At 48.7% G+C, this 15,127-nt stretch overlaps 1 protein-coding gene across 2 annotated transcripts in view; it reads right to left on the bottom strand.

Moving 5' to 3' along the window:
- Window positions 1–14,954, bottom strand: part of TESK2 (testis associated actin remodelling kinase 2) — a 93,201-nt gene extending 78,247 nt beyond the window's left edge. For both annotated transcript variants that reach the window (XM_080406135.1, XM_080406136.1), the window contains exon 1: window positions 6,016–14,954. The gene's annotated coding sequence lies outside the window, so the exon portion shown is untranslated. The remainder of the gene's footprint in view (window positions 1–6,015) is intronic.
- Window positions 14,955–15,127: the final 173 nt, after the last annotated feature.

Here is a 15,127-nt window from a genome sequence, read left to right as displayed (position 1 = left end):
AATTCCTTTTGATCTGAAAGGGACAAACTATCATTTGGCCAACTTTAAAGGAGATGAAGAAAGAACTGTCTATGCAAGAAGGATAGAGAAGAAATCACAGTGTTAAAAATTCCTTTTCTGGAACAGGAGATGCAAGTATCTTTGGAGACTGACCAGAAAGCCTGCTGTAATTGAAGAAACAATTTTTTAGAATTTATTTGCACCAGAGTAGCACCCACATGTACTAGACACTTTCCAAAGAAGGGAGCAAGCATTTGCCCCAGAAACGCAGTCTGACACTCCAGTATCACAATAACACCATACGAAGTGGACCCTGGAGCTTGAAGACACCTCTGCTAAATCTAGTGGAACAACACATCCACACTGCAGCCCAGCAAACTTGAGCAACTTGTAAATCAGGACTGTAAGTTTAAGTTCTCAGGCAAAGCAAGATATATGCAAAAACAAGAGAGGGAAGATTGCCAATGTTTTAACTAGAGGAAGATACCAAGTTAGGTAAGGGATCTTAAACAGGAGGAGAAGCCCAATTCTGCCTTAAGTATCCAGATACCATTAACTAAAAAAGATAGTTTCAACCTAGCCTCTCAATCTATTTAACAACAACAATCTCCCTCACACATACACATTCTATTGACTGAAATCATGTGCTGAACTTTGCAAAACTCTATACAAATCCCACAATGAAAGAAGATATTCAAAGTACTTCACACAAGACAAACCCCAGAAGGTTTTGCCATCTGGATTCCCAAGTAAGCCATTCCTTCATTTCTGCCTGCTAGAGTTTGCCTCCTTTCCAGACAGCGGCACGAAAGCCTTGGAAATTATTAGGCTAGAGCTCCATTTGTCTAGTATTCTGCCCAGGATTGCATATGCAGAATCAGAGGAAAATTTCAAGTGGGCACAGTTCCAAGTAGGCCTCCTGTCATTTTGGCCAATTACACTAATGATCACATCCTCAATGAAATCAACCAAGGTTTAATTGACTGTCAAGTCAGTCAGAGGTACTTTAATTTACTACCTCGTACAGTTAATTAAAGTGCACTGAACAGAACCCAAGACTATCCTGCAAATCCTGCAACCAACTACAAGGTTGTTGGGTGGGTTTTTTTCATATTAAAGCTCAGTTTAAAAACTCTTAAGCTGTACTCAACAGCCAGTTAAAAAAGATCCTGAACACTCTAAAAAACAATTCCTAATAAATTCCCAGCTTTCAGACCAATTTTTCTGACATCTTTAACAAGAAAAATGCACTCAACTCCACCAAGACAAAAAAAAATTTAGAAATACACTTCTCAAAATGCACACCTGCCCTACTCATCCATTTATTACATTACTGAAGAGCACAATTTCAGAATGTTTCCCACATGCCCTACCACATTTTGATTTCCTGGCTTAAGAAAAACAAACCCTGAAGAAAAAAAGTATCTATCCTAACATAATATCAAGATCCATTTCTCCACTGCATGAATGCATTGATTTTTTAACTTTAGAAATTACTATAAAAATATTATCAGTATTTATTTGGTTAATTAGAGGTTTGGCTTTGAAAACAATGCCTAAGCCCGCAAATCCCCAAAACAGCACATCAAGTTACATGCCACACATCAACATAAAACTAACAGGTGACATATATTAGCCGGTACTTAACATTTTATACTTCATAGACATAAAAATGGGTAAGGTTTCTCAGCTTTAGCAGCATCCCTTTAATGCCTGAGGGTATAAAACAAGATCCTTCCAAAAAACTTTTCCATTCATTACTAAGATGTCTTCTGTCCCCAGTATCTTTATAAATGTGTGCATATTTGCACTCAAATGTCAACCTCACAATTTCCTAAAAGATGGCCTTAACAACAACAACAACCATTTTTAGACACAGAAGACTGTCACTAGGCATTCAGCCTGGAAAGCAATAAATCTGTTGGATGCATGTTATTAATTTGAAAAGGTTTTCTGGAGAACAAGATGCCAAAGCTTTGACATAAGTCATTTGCCAAGAGTTAACTATTAGAACTCATAGTCTGATGTTGCTTCAAAACCCAACACTACAAAAACATGAAGGAATTATGTTGGCAAGTGTCACTCAACCAAATAATAACTGGGGGGTGAGGGGGGTGGAATTCACTGTAGTAATGTGCAAATTTCAGAAAAGCTTCAATGGAATGTAAAGAACAAAATCTTCCAAAGACTGAATTGATTTTGAGGTCATTAGCCAGGAGGAGGGAAAAAAATAATAATAAAAATGTTTGGGAGGGAAACACAAGAAATCAAACTAAACAAGTAAAGCAAACCAGGCATTCCACAATTTTGTTCTCAACTGCTGTCATCCCCTTTCCTAACAGAGGAAAGTTCCTTGGTTTGTCTCTAACTTAGCTTCCAGTCTTCGGGAGAAAGATAGTATCAAATGTTTACAGTCAAGGTAGCTACAAGTACCAGAGCTTGTGCTGTTTGGCCCAGCTCACCCTGAAGCTGAAGTCTTTTTGACTAATTTTACAGGATAAGACTTCAGGTCCAGTTTACAGTCTTAGTTATGACACTGCACTCAAACGTGAAAATCCCATTTTCATGTAGGTAACATTTTGCTTTAATTTCATCTCCCCTGTAGGCAATAATTCCTAGCTCTAGCCAGTACTGTCACAGTGAAAGCTTCCCACACAACTACGGCTGACATTCCTCAGAAGAGACCTGCATTAGCCCTTACACCACTCCAGAAACTGGAAGTCTGCTAAACTGCATTGTGGTTTTATAATGCAAACAAACTGCCACAAGAGGCTAAACTGAAACAAACAGTTCATTTATTCTGTGACTGTAGCCAAGTTTACAACCAGAAAGAGACAAGCCATTAACTTACTGCAGAGCTTAGGATTCAGGGCCAAGGTTGTAGGTTTAAAAATATTTGCATCAAGCATAGGCATAAATTCTGACACGTATTTAGAAGGCAAATATAACGGTGGGGTGGGGGGGGTGGGGGAGGTGTATTAAAAACCCACAAACAAACAAACAGAAAACCACTTGATCCTTACGCCCATAATATAATTGCCGACAGTTTCTAGGGTCCAATTATAACACAAAACTAAACTTCTACAGAAGGACCTTGCAAAAAAAAAATAAAAATCCATTCCTCTCCTAGCCTGGTTTTAGTCACTCCAATCCACAGTGCAGACAGACTCTAGCCTAGCTACAGAGCACCATTAGAGTTAAATAATCACTCGAGTAGATCATGTACAATACACAGCTGCAGCTTCACATGGATAATTTTAATATATTATGTTTGCCTAACAAAACAGAGCTCAGTAAAGACACTGAGAAGCAGCTCATGCCTTCCAGGTGTCAGCAGGCTGGCATTTGCTTAGCTCTTGAGAAACACAAAGGGAACCAAAGCCTTCCGATACCAACAGGTATTGTAACATCTTAATAATCCAGGAATTTCCCCCTCAGCCTCTCCACCAGGTTTACGACTGAGGGCTGACAGCTCTATTAGCACTGCGGGGGGTCACAGGAGACATGAAGTAACTTTCTGCTGTTTCAATGCAGCCAGTGACAGTCCAGCACAGCAACATCAAGAAAAGAGAACATGAATGCTTTTGATGGAGGGACGAAGGTAAAATAAGCAGGTTGAATTTCATACCTGACTGACCTCTCCTAGACACAATTTTATATTTATACATCATAACACAAGGCAGTCAAGATTTGTATTTTCCAGCTAAAAGTATCATCCCCACAAATATTGAAAAGACTCTCTGTAATACACCCTTAAAATACAGCTGAAACACCAGTCCATGTGGTGGACATGGCTTCATGTTATGGTGAAACACCCAGCACCATGTTTACTTCAGGTACCAGCTGCACAAACAGAGTCTTGACTAATTTATTAATTTTTGAAGTGAGATTGGAGACATTGAAGACCACTGGTATTTACATATCAGTCCGAAGCACCCTGGTACCAAGGGGAAACATGTAACTCAGTTTGGAAACCACGGACCTGGAATATACAAAGTAAGCCTTCAAAAGCTAAGTCATCTCAACCAACTCCATTCTCAGTTTTTTTAGTCTGGAGCTATTACAGTTCTCCAGTGCAACCAATGGGACAGTCACATAAAGAAGTGGCTTAGCCACTACCAGAAAGGTGTTCAACTTAAGAAAAAGTGACAGGCCCATATGCAAAGCAGCTTACTATCTAAGTCAGAAAGAGGACTTGGCAACTGGACAACAGATGGAGCCAGTGCAGCACAGTTGCTGATTAGTAGATGTACTTACTGATAAATACATAACTTCAAATGAATACGTTAGGGAACCAATAAGCAGGAAAAGAGCTTTAAAAAAAAATTATGAACACGGACCTTTTTTGACTTTGCCTAGAAGGGTGCTTAATGTTGTGCCAGGCTGCAAGACACCATGTTGCAAGGATACAACAAAAAGCTTTGCCACTGTGCAAATGCATGGTTCTCAGCTACAGGAAGAATACAGAAAGGGAACCTATGATGCAAGTGAACCACAACCTTCATTCTTTTCTGCAGCCAACACAGAAGCAACAGTCCCCTCCGTTAACCCTGCATTTCTTTCCTGAATTTGTGAAACCATTTGCATAAAGAATTATAATGGCAAAAGCAAATTTAAAGAATTGGAGGGTATAATTAGGTTACAGGAAGCCTATACCACCAGAACACCTTATCTGAACCAACCTTATCCTTCCACTGTCACAAAAATGCTAGGCACTGAAACAAGGATTTTTCCATCCCTATCTCCTGCTGTACATCCCAATGAAACAACACAAAACCTATCTGAAGCAAAAAATGCACGAGAGCATGCACTTGCTGCCAGGTACAGGGAACACACCCCTCTGCCTTCAGTTCAAGCTACCCGTGTTTCGCACACAAGTTTTACATGAAGACAAACCAAAGGACAATGGAGCTACACAGCCATGTCTCCAGCTGTAGAGTATACTTCTGCAAGAGTCAGAAAATGACACTTTTATTGGCCTATCAAGATATAGTATGCAACAATAATTTCCAAAGATGATGACTAAACAGAAAGGTTTATGGCTAGTCCACTGGGCATACCACAGTTTCTCATAAAAAAAGCCTTATCTTGGGTTGTAAATTCCACTGCCTAATTAAGTCCCCAGAACTGTAGTGTCTATCAATTTTGCAGAGAATAAAATAGGCTAGAAGTCTGATCTCTACTAAAAAAAAAAAAAAAAAGTCAGTTGAAGCATAAAGGCTTCTCATAAATTAGCATAAATATTAGCTCTAAGTCTTTTTTAGGGGGACAAACAGAAAGATATAAACTTAAGTAACATTCAAGTCAGAGGTCTTGAAATTTTACCTTTCAACTATCACGGTACCACCTATCAGAGTATCCAAGTGGAAAGCCTCGAGCAAATACAGTTCCCACCCCCAAAGGAAAGCAACATTAAGAGCAATCATCTGCATTTATATAGCGCCTTTCATCTGAAGGCCATAAAGCAAACACATATGCACATACATCCACCTGAACAGCCGAGCCTGTCATTAAACCATGATTCATGTATTCTTACAGGGTTGCACTTCAAATAGCAAAACCCGAGCCAAGCTTTCACACCTCTTGGCAAAGCGACCATGTTCAAGGCAACCCCGGTGCGGCGGGGCAAAGATCTCAGCCGTCCCCAGGGCAGACCCTTGCTCCCGGATCCGGGCACGGCTCCTGCAGCCGGCTTTGCCGCCGCGGCACCCGCTGCCCCTCACCGCTCGCCCGCGGGGGGAACGCGGCCGCTCCGCGCACCCGTCCCCGCACCGCAGCGCAGCGCCCGGGGGGCGGCGGGACCCGCCGGCTGCCCCCTCCCCTCCGCCAGGAGGGTGCCCTTCCCCGGAGCGGCTCCTCTGCTCCCTCAGCGCCTTCAAGGGGGCTGCCCACCCGTCCCGCCAGCCGTCCCCCCCCCTTGCCGGCTGCCCCGCAGAAACGCGTCCGTGTGTCGTCGTCCCACCCCCCCGCCCCTCGCGCCCTGTCCCCAACCGCCGCGCGCGCGCCGGCCGTTACCTGAGCGGCGGCGCCAGCAGGGCCTGCGGGCGGCGCGGGCTCTCATGGCTGCATGCCCCAGCCGCGGCCAACCCCCGGCCCCTCAGCAGCCCGGCGAAGCTCTGCCCCGCCGCTGCGGCAGGCGAGGGGGTCCCATGTGAGGCGGGAGCCCAGCTGCGGGACCCGGGGCCGTGATCACCGCGGCTCCTCCTCCCCCGGCCGCAGCCCCCGCCTCCTCCCCCTCACGCGTCTGGAGCCCACAGCGCCGGCCGGGCACCGCCCCTGCCCAGCAGCCAATCGGAGCCGGGAGAGGCTGGACGGCGGTGGCACCCGACCAATGGAGAAAGGGAAGCCGAGAGGAGGGGCTCGCAGGTAGTCCACGTGAGTGCCCCTTTCTAATTGGTCGTGAGCCACTCGACAGGCAGGCAATTTGGCCAACCATACGAGAGACAGCAACGCCCTAGAGAAGAGCGGGAGCCAGTGGCAAGAAAGAGAGAGGGGCGTTGCTAGGGGCGCCTCGCTTTCACTGGCCAGCCTCTGAGGGCGGATTACAAATAAGGAAATTAGCCAATAGGAGCGTGGTGTGCGCGCTGACTGACTGACAGAAGAGCCAATCGCCGTATGTTTATAGGCAGCGGTGGGCGGGAAGCTGTCAGCGGGTCGGGCACGGCGGAGGGCAGCGAGCCGGGCCCCAAGCAGGCCGCGCGCGGTGCTGAGGGGAGCTGGCGGCGGCGACGGAGCCCCTGGGGTTGGGCGCCAGCCGGTTACCGACTACCGATTGTCCGTCCGGGAAGCGCGGTGACCCCCGCCCTTTTCGAGAGGAGCCGCCTGGCGGCCCGCGGGGCCTCACCGCGCCTTGGGCCTGCACCGCCTCGGGCCTGCGCCCTAGCTGCTGACCGGCAGCGCAGGCGGCCCGGCGCCGGTCCTCCCCCGCGCCCCGACTGCCAGGCACACCGGTGGGCAGCGCCCGGCCTTAAGGTGCCCGTACTGGGCCCCATGGCGGCGCCCCGGCTGTCATTGCCTCCGGTTACCGCACTTCCCCCAGAGTTCATCCCCGCTTCGGGTCTCTTCCTCCCTCCGGGCCCTGCAACCTCAGCGTTACACACGAACTCTTCCCTTTTTGTCCAGCCGCCTGCAGCCCAGCCGTGGTGTCAGGCACAGCAGAGGAGCACTCTGCAGCGAGCCCCCAGCACAGCCCCCCCGGTCCCTGCCTGCAGCCTGCTTCGTGCATCTCAACTATGCTGAGGTTTTGACTGCCAAGCTGTAATAAGTCTGTGATTTTCGCATACAAATTGTTCTTTTTCAAATTATGGCTTATCCACATGTAGGCACCTTGTAGCAGGTATAGAAAAAGATACCTTCCTTCCTGCAAGGATGCATGGCCAAACTTTAAGTATCCGTTCCAAAGCATGGCAAGACTAGAACATCCCATTAAGTGATTGTGAGGGGGGTGGTGGTTTTGTTTTACATTGGCAAGGGACTGATTTTTTTTTTTCCCCTGACTTCATCTTTGGCAAATTTTTACCAAAACTTGAAAGAACAAAGTTCATTTGCTGTAGAGTCTTGGGTACAACAACCAAATCCCAAACAGTTAAAATCGGCAGAGCTGTAATTAAAAAGGGTCTCAGACATGAACACATCACTCAGCCTTGCTATACTATATTAGTAATGCGTTTTCCCACTATCCTTTGTCGTTAAGTTTACATCTAATCTTTTCAGCTCAATCCAAAATGTGCTTGAGGGAGTTTCATGTTGAAATGTTAGCACCAACTCTACAAATAATACTGAGCAGAGATTTATCCTTACAGTAGGATTGAAATCCCCACTCTGCAATTTATTGATTAAATTTAGTCTCAGGATTTCACCTATGTCTACAGTGAAACTTTCTCTGTATATTTAACTACAAAAAAATGTAATCGTTTCTGCACAGGTAACAGATTAAAAGCATTTGGGGAGGGGGGAAATATTGACCTATTTTCTTTATTTTCCTTCTGGATTTCCTTCACAGGAAAATTTCCCACACTCCTAAATGTTAAATATCAACCATATGCAAACATCTGTTCTGATAACAGCTCAAACATAGGGTGCAGCAAAGCTTCTGTAATTAAGCCATTAAACAATTATTATTGTTTCCATCATACTTTAATCAGCATTGAAGCAGATGGAACTACTGAGATCCTTCAGTGTCTTCTGCTCTCTGACACTCACACAGAATTGAGCTCCAAAATGGGGCTTTTCAGCAAGACTAATTTTTTTAACTCTTTTTTTAAAGTTAAATTTCTGTGCTTTACATTTTTCTGGGAATTATCTAAGCAAGTTGAAAAGACTTTACAAAGCCAGCTCTGAAACATCTCCATCTCCTTGGTCATTCACTGTGCCAGGGCGCAGTGATCCCTGCAGCCTTGTACCCCCTTAAAGAAACCTCAGTGCTTGTTTCATCTCACTGTTCCTCCAATACCCCTCAGCCCTGCTGGTTTGGAAGCTGTTTGTTAGCGTCAAGATGACATCTGGCGGTAGGTTTTTATTACTCCTCTTTTGGGAGCTCATCCCGGCAATAAAGCAAATGTGTTCTCTTTCCCCATTTCCCCATCATAAATTTCACCTCTTTGCTTCCCAAACAAGATATACATTGTCTCTGCGTTTGACCTGCAGATATCTTACTGGTAATGCCCAGGAATAAGCATTTATCCCATGAGCTGGTGCAAAGTAACATCATTGAAATATGCCAGTGTGATTCAGTAAAGTTAAATCTCAGTGGGCAACACTTATCCTGTATTTCATGTAACATTGCATGAGGTCCTGTGGTGTATGTCATGAATGATCCCTGTTTTGAAAGGGAAATAAAATTGTCTTACTACCCCTCCTACAGCTTTATCTCAAAGGCAAGGCCTGCGTTTCCAAAGCGCAAAAACGTGGCTTTTGCTGGTGACCACGTGTGTATGTAGAGCAACAGCAGAAAGTCCCCCTTCCCTCCTCATAGCTGGCAGAAGTGCCCCAGCAAATCTGTGACCTTGAAATCTTCAGAAGACGAGTGGCTTTTGTAGTCTTCCTCTTTCCCGGAGAGAGGAAAATGAACATTGCATTAGAAGACTCATCAAAGAGACACATCAAAGGCAAAGTCTTGCAGATGTCACAGCGTACTGTGTTCTAACGATCTCTCTCTTGCATCCCAGAAGGTTCACACAGCCTGTAAATCCTGCAGGAAGCTCTGCTCGTGGTGGGTATTCCCCGCTCCCCCAGCTGCCCCCAGGCTGGCTGTCCCATGCAAACTCCAGAAAAGAACTGTGTGGCTTGCGGTTTGCTCCTCTCTGCTCTCAGACTGACTCTCTTCCCCAGACAGATCCTTTGGCTTTTTAAATGTAACCGGTTTGGCAAAAGAGTAGCCAAGGGTTAACTCACAGGGTGGCAATAAAAATAAACATGAGAGAAGTTGGGTGAGAGCAGGCAGGAGGGGGAATTCCCTTCCTCTGGGCTTTGGAAATGCCCGAGAGGAGAGAAGTTGGAGAGATTTCTCCTTCCCAAGGAGAAAAATACCGCAATGTAGCCATGCAAATTTGCCTCCACAGTAGCAGAACAGGTGTTTTCCCCAACAGAGAGGTTTTGTGGGCTCCAAAATTAAACAAGTCTCACTCCCCTCCCAAGGGACCAAGACAGTGGTTTGACTTCACAGTACTGTGATGAGATTGGGCATTTTAGTAATTTAACCCATTAAATACTTTACGTAATGAAACCCATCTAGGGAAAACATCTTTAAATAGGATTGGTCAAACTGTGCTTTGATTTACACCAATGGAGATCTGGAGTCATGTCACAGGAGCCAGAGGAGAGGGTCCCAGTGGGAACACTTGGAATTTGCCCTTGTCTAATGTCAAGATTGTCCCTTTTCTAGCCCGTCTTAGGTGGACATTTAACACGACAGTCATGAAAAATGACCCCTTTAGGCTTTCAGTCACACACCAAACCCTGTAGATTTTGAAAAGCATCTTAACAGGCTCCCTAGAGGCACATCTTCCCACCTGCACCTCCCCCAGCCAGCCTTGCAGCTGGCCTTTGCAGACAAAAGTGAGGTTGGCTTGTGGGGGAGAGGGCATTTCCCACCGCTCGGAGCAGGGGAAGGCACAGCTGGGGCGACGCTTGGACCACCTGCACCTCGTCACGTCATGACCATCTTCCCGGCAGCCAGGAGGGCTCTGCGGGGGCTGCTTGCATGCTGTCCTCTGGACGAGGATTTACATGCCTGCTGGTGAGGAACAAGGTTAACATTTCTGTCTCACCACCGGTGCCAACAAGGCAACCAGCATGTCCTTGTGCCCAAAGCCATGCTGCCACCTCAGCCCAAACCCAGCACCACGTGTCTCTGCACGAGACCTGGCAACGGTGGGATTGCCAGAGCATCTTCCACGTTCCTCTTCCAGGAGGCTGGGCAGAGCGTGGGCAGGAGGCTGGCACAGCGCCGGACACCCTGCCTCGGGAGCCAAAGGGGGCTTGTGCTGGGGCAGATGGATATTCCAAATTCAGCAGCTGCCATGCTGAGGCTGATGCCGTGGTCTTGTGCTCCCCTGCCTGCTCATCACGGCCATCTGCTGTCTTGGCTTCAGTTCGGAGCCTGCCCACACTGCAATGGTGCCGTGGTGTGGCTGTAGCCAACCTCCTGGTGGTACCATGGGCATGGAGCGGCACAGAGCTGGTCAGCTCGCTCCAGCCTGCTCTGTGATGCTCCCCACCATGAGGCTGTGCGAGCAGCGGGACAGCGAGCCCAGACTGACTCTGTGTCACTGCCTGGGTGGCTTAAGCCCTGGGGAGAGCCCATCAGACCATGCTCCAGCCCTTAGGCACTGAGGGGCAAAGGGTGAGACCCCAGTGCTCAGGGCAGGCCCCGGGGCACAGCTCCTTTCAGCAGCACCTGAGTTTTTGAATTGTCTGATATTAAAATACTAAAGCTGTATTCACAGCAACACCCGCCAGACTGCAGAAGTATGGACTTGCACTGGCTTGGACCATGCTGGACACCCAAAGAGACCACACAGTCCTATTAAGCATCAAGGCCACCAGCCCACATGGCCATCAGTCCTGCCTCTTCTGCCCCATGCTGAGGACCAAAAGGGTTCCTGCATTGCCTGGTGCACCGTCCTCACTCCCCAGATAAACCAGCTCCTCCCTGGGATGAAAGCACAGCTTTTTGCCTCTCCAGGTGGAGCAGCAGCCTCCCCTCCTCTGGTTATGCTCCTCACACTTGCTGCCCTTATCTCTGTGATTACAGCAGTGCAGGAGACCCGTCCCTTTCATGGCACTGAAATCGAAGACCTCTGCCACAGCAGAGCTCTTCAGCTTGTTCCCCCACAGCCTCCTCAGGCTCAGACACCTTCAGCTCTGCCCTTTCTGCAGAGCTTCAAGACCTACGAGCATCCAGCTACTACCAGATCCCTGCTCAGCTGTCTAAGAGATCCCGCTCTCAGATCACCATGGCCCCAGGTACATGCCAGTCACCCAGCCCCTTAAATTTCCCCGACTCCCTGAGCCAGCAAAGTCCCAGTGTTTATTATTCCTCTCCCAGAACAGTTCCCTGTCTCTGATGTTTGCTGTCTAATCTGCTTTTTTTCCTTCAGTTTTGTTTTCCCTTTCTTCCTTCATTGGGTTTACAAAGCTGTGAAGAGTCCTTGGAAAGGAAGATGAGTCAGGGCAGATACTCAGGGGGAAGAAGACAAGCTCCCAGCCTTGAAGTTAGGCTCGCTGCCTACGTCACTGTTATTAAAAATAGATGAATGGCAGCACTCTTTGCATTGGAGGAGAGACAGAGATGTAATACCCTGGGATGCTGAGCAAATGCTCCCTCTTCCTGCCTGCAAGTCACCCAGTAGCATCTTCTGCTCTTTGATAAATTCTTTTTTCTTGGCTCTGACTTGTGGGATTTAATTTGCCTTTCATAAAAAAATGGTTTAATGTTTCAACCTTGGGGAGAGGGGGAATGACTCACTTTGGATTAACTCTTCTGCTCCAGTCAGTTGGCTACCAGCTCTCTTGAGAACTGAGAATCTCTTCAAGTGCCGAGTCATGTCCCTTTGGGAGCAGCCCCTCTCCCCATCCAGCAGCAAAGTGCTTCTGGAGGATGAAAGCAGCCATCTGGGGGTGGTATATCAGCCCATCTACCCCAAGACCAACTCTCTTCATGCCCAGTCCTCCTGAAAAAGCAGGTTTGCAAGGTGGCACTGGGCAGGCTGGGATCCACTGAGCTCTCCGCGAGGCCAGGGTGAGATGTGCGCCAGCAGTGCTCCCAGTGCCCCATGGCAAAGGGCAGAGAACAGAGAGGCTGAAGCACAAGAAATGGGACGATTTACATAGCTCAGAGCCCAGGTGAACCACTCACATCCCCACAGCTGCCAGCCCTCTGCCCAGGGCTCCTGCTGCTGCAGCCACTCACCTCCGGGCTGCAGGAAAGAGGTGATGACTCCAGATTTTGGGGGGCCATGCTGGGGTGACAGTGGCAGTGGTACCAGAGCTGCACTGCTTGCTGCTCTGCTCACTCAGGGGGATGCTCAGCCTGTGTGATACTCTGGGCTAGGGGACACAGCCCAAGCACTGAGCTTACCCGTCTCTCCCAGGGCCAACATCTTCCTCCCTCCTACATATGCCCTTACTTCAGCCCTTTTGCTGACACTATTTTCCACTCACTTGTCTTCTATTATATGCTTCTTCCTATTAAATTAACATAATCAACAATATAATCTCTGGCCTGCTCTGTGCTTTGGCCGCCAGCCAGAAACAAAAGGACAGGAGCTAAATAAAGCCACTGCAAGAGAGAGTATGACACTGGCAGAAGGTGATGCTGTGTTTTTCGAGCACAAAACTTCCTTTCAGAAGTTATTGTAAGTCCTCAACTCTCGTCGCTACCTAGACATGTCTGGTGTAGGTGCTGCATGGGGTTGCAAGGGAGTTTTCAGTCCTCTTCAAGAACAGCCCATGGCAACTACCCCCTGGGCAGGTTGGAGCCCCTGTGTAACTCACACAGACATGGGGGGCTGCTGCCTGCTATCTAAGGGGAGTATTTTCACTCACACCATGAGAAAGCGGTCATGAACCAGCAGGATGCTAAAGTGCCCCTTGGTTTTGCTGCCTTCTCCAGGGTGGGAAAGCGGCACTGTCACCACAAAGACACTGTCACACCGATGCAGTTGCTTTTCTTGCTCCCAGCCACCCCTTCCATGCTATGGGGAGCCAAAGGTGCCTCATTAGTGTGTTAATCATAATCCTAATGAGTGCAGAGATTAGCTAAAGTAACAGCAGTGACCTGCAGGGGGGCTCATCTGCCCAGGTTTATCGTGCTGCTCACAAACCCCTTCGGGGAATGCCAACCCACCGCACCCCTGGTGTCCCCCCCCCCCGCTGTTGAAGATACCCCGTGCCGTGTCTGTCGGCTTAATTAAAGCAGAGGGACCGGTAACCTTGACGACTGAGCCACTATCTATAAGGCGGCTGAGATGGTTATCATTTTGGTGTCTCCAGAGACACCAGCGGAGAGACGTGAGTCAGGAGCTTGCAGGTGTTGGACACACTTGTGAACTGCAGTCACAGCCAGCAGCACCAGTGTCCCCCCGAGCACACGTCCTCCCCAGGGATGGGTGCCCAGGGAGATGGAAATGCCCCAGTGCCTCGCTGGTGAGACGTGGCGGACTCCTGGTGCCGGGTCGGGTGGTGGACACTGCGGCACTGAGCACCCAAGCCCGTCTGGCACAAAGGAGGCTCAGCTCTGCTGGGCAGCCCTGCGGTGTCTATGGGGAGTGCAAGACTCAAAACTTACCAAGAAGCTGTAAATACACTTAAAATAATTCCCCTTAGAAATAGGAAATTTGTACAAACCCAATTACTTCTGCCTTAACAGGATGCCAGAAAATGGTACGTCTAGTTTCGTGGTGATAAGTAGCAAAGTAGCCAGAAACACATTTCCAATGAAAGGCTGAGATTTAATTACTATTTTTTTAAAGAGCCGGTAAAAGACACAATCAGTTCTGCATCAGATCAACCCTATTCTCTCCTCCCTGCCTCTGAACTAAGGACAGGAGCTACCAAGGAGCCCCACGCTGAAGGAGGAAGACAAGACCTCTCAGGGAACAAAAATATCCATTTCCACCTTCCTCCTGTGCCCTGTGGTGCTGCAGATGCAGGTCTTAGGTTGGAGAAGGGGACCCACAGCCCCACTCCTGCCAAACCAGCCTGAGAGAGGGTCAGCAAGGACCACGCCATGATGTGGGGCCCTTGGCTGCCTCTGGAGCCTAGTGTTCCTTGCACCTCACGGTGAAGGGCACCTTCCCAGACCAGAGGAGCCCCAAACCTTCCCGTTGTTTCTGTGAGAGCTAACGGGGCAGGACGGGAGGGCTCGTTCCAGCTGCACCATGTGAGGCCAGGGTTGGGGAGGAAGCACCATAATCAGGGGTTTTTTGGTCCTTCCAGAGAGCAGCCTGGCCACCGCCAGCTTCATCGTGGGGTTTCTTCTTCAGAAATGCCAACCAGAAGAGAGAAGTCAGACTTTCTGAAGCATGGCTGCTGGCTCAGCGCTCACAATGCCTGGATGGGGCTGGCCAGCCCCGAGGAGGCTGGGGGGGATGCGGGGTCAGGGGATGCCCCCCAGGCTGCAGGATGCCCTGAGAAACCAGCCATGGCATCTTGAGCAGCTGTCTCAGCCCTGGGCAGGGCAGCATCCCGGGCTGCTTGGAGCAGCTCTGCAGCTGGCTGTGCCCACAGACGCGGGTAGCCCGAAACAGTGCAGGGGCCCCGGGGCAATGCCCTGTGTTCGGCTCAGCTGCTGTCCACATCCCTGCATGGGGCAGGAGTGGGGGTACCAGGCTCAACTGTGGTGTCAGGGACTACGTGGGACCAGACTGGGGGATGGCGAGTGCCTGGGCCGGGGTCACTAGGGTGACATGACTAGGTCACATGGGGTAACAGGGTGGTGCAGGACCGGATCGGGGATGAATTACCATCAAAATCCACCTTTTTCTTTTGGCTCTCTCTAAATATTTGGGCAGTACTGAGCACTGATGGAATGGATATAGATATTTCCAAAAATCATATTTTGCCACGTTTTCTCCTCACATGCCAATAATGCCGACCCCTGTGTAACTGCAGGAACAGGGTAGGA

This window comes from Falco punctatus (assembly GCF_963210335.1).
Source record: "Falco punctatus genome assembly, chromosome: 11".
Taxonomy (NCBI): domain Eukaryota; kingdom Metazoa; phylum Chordata; class Aves; order Falconiformes; family Falconidae; genus Falco; species Falco punctatus.
This window is presented reverse-complemented; position numbering and strand designations above follow the sequence as displayed.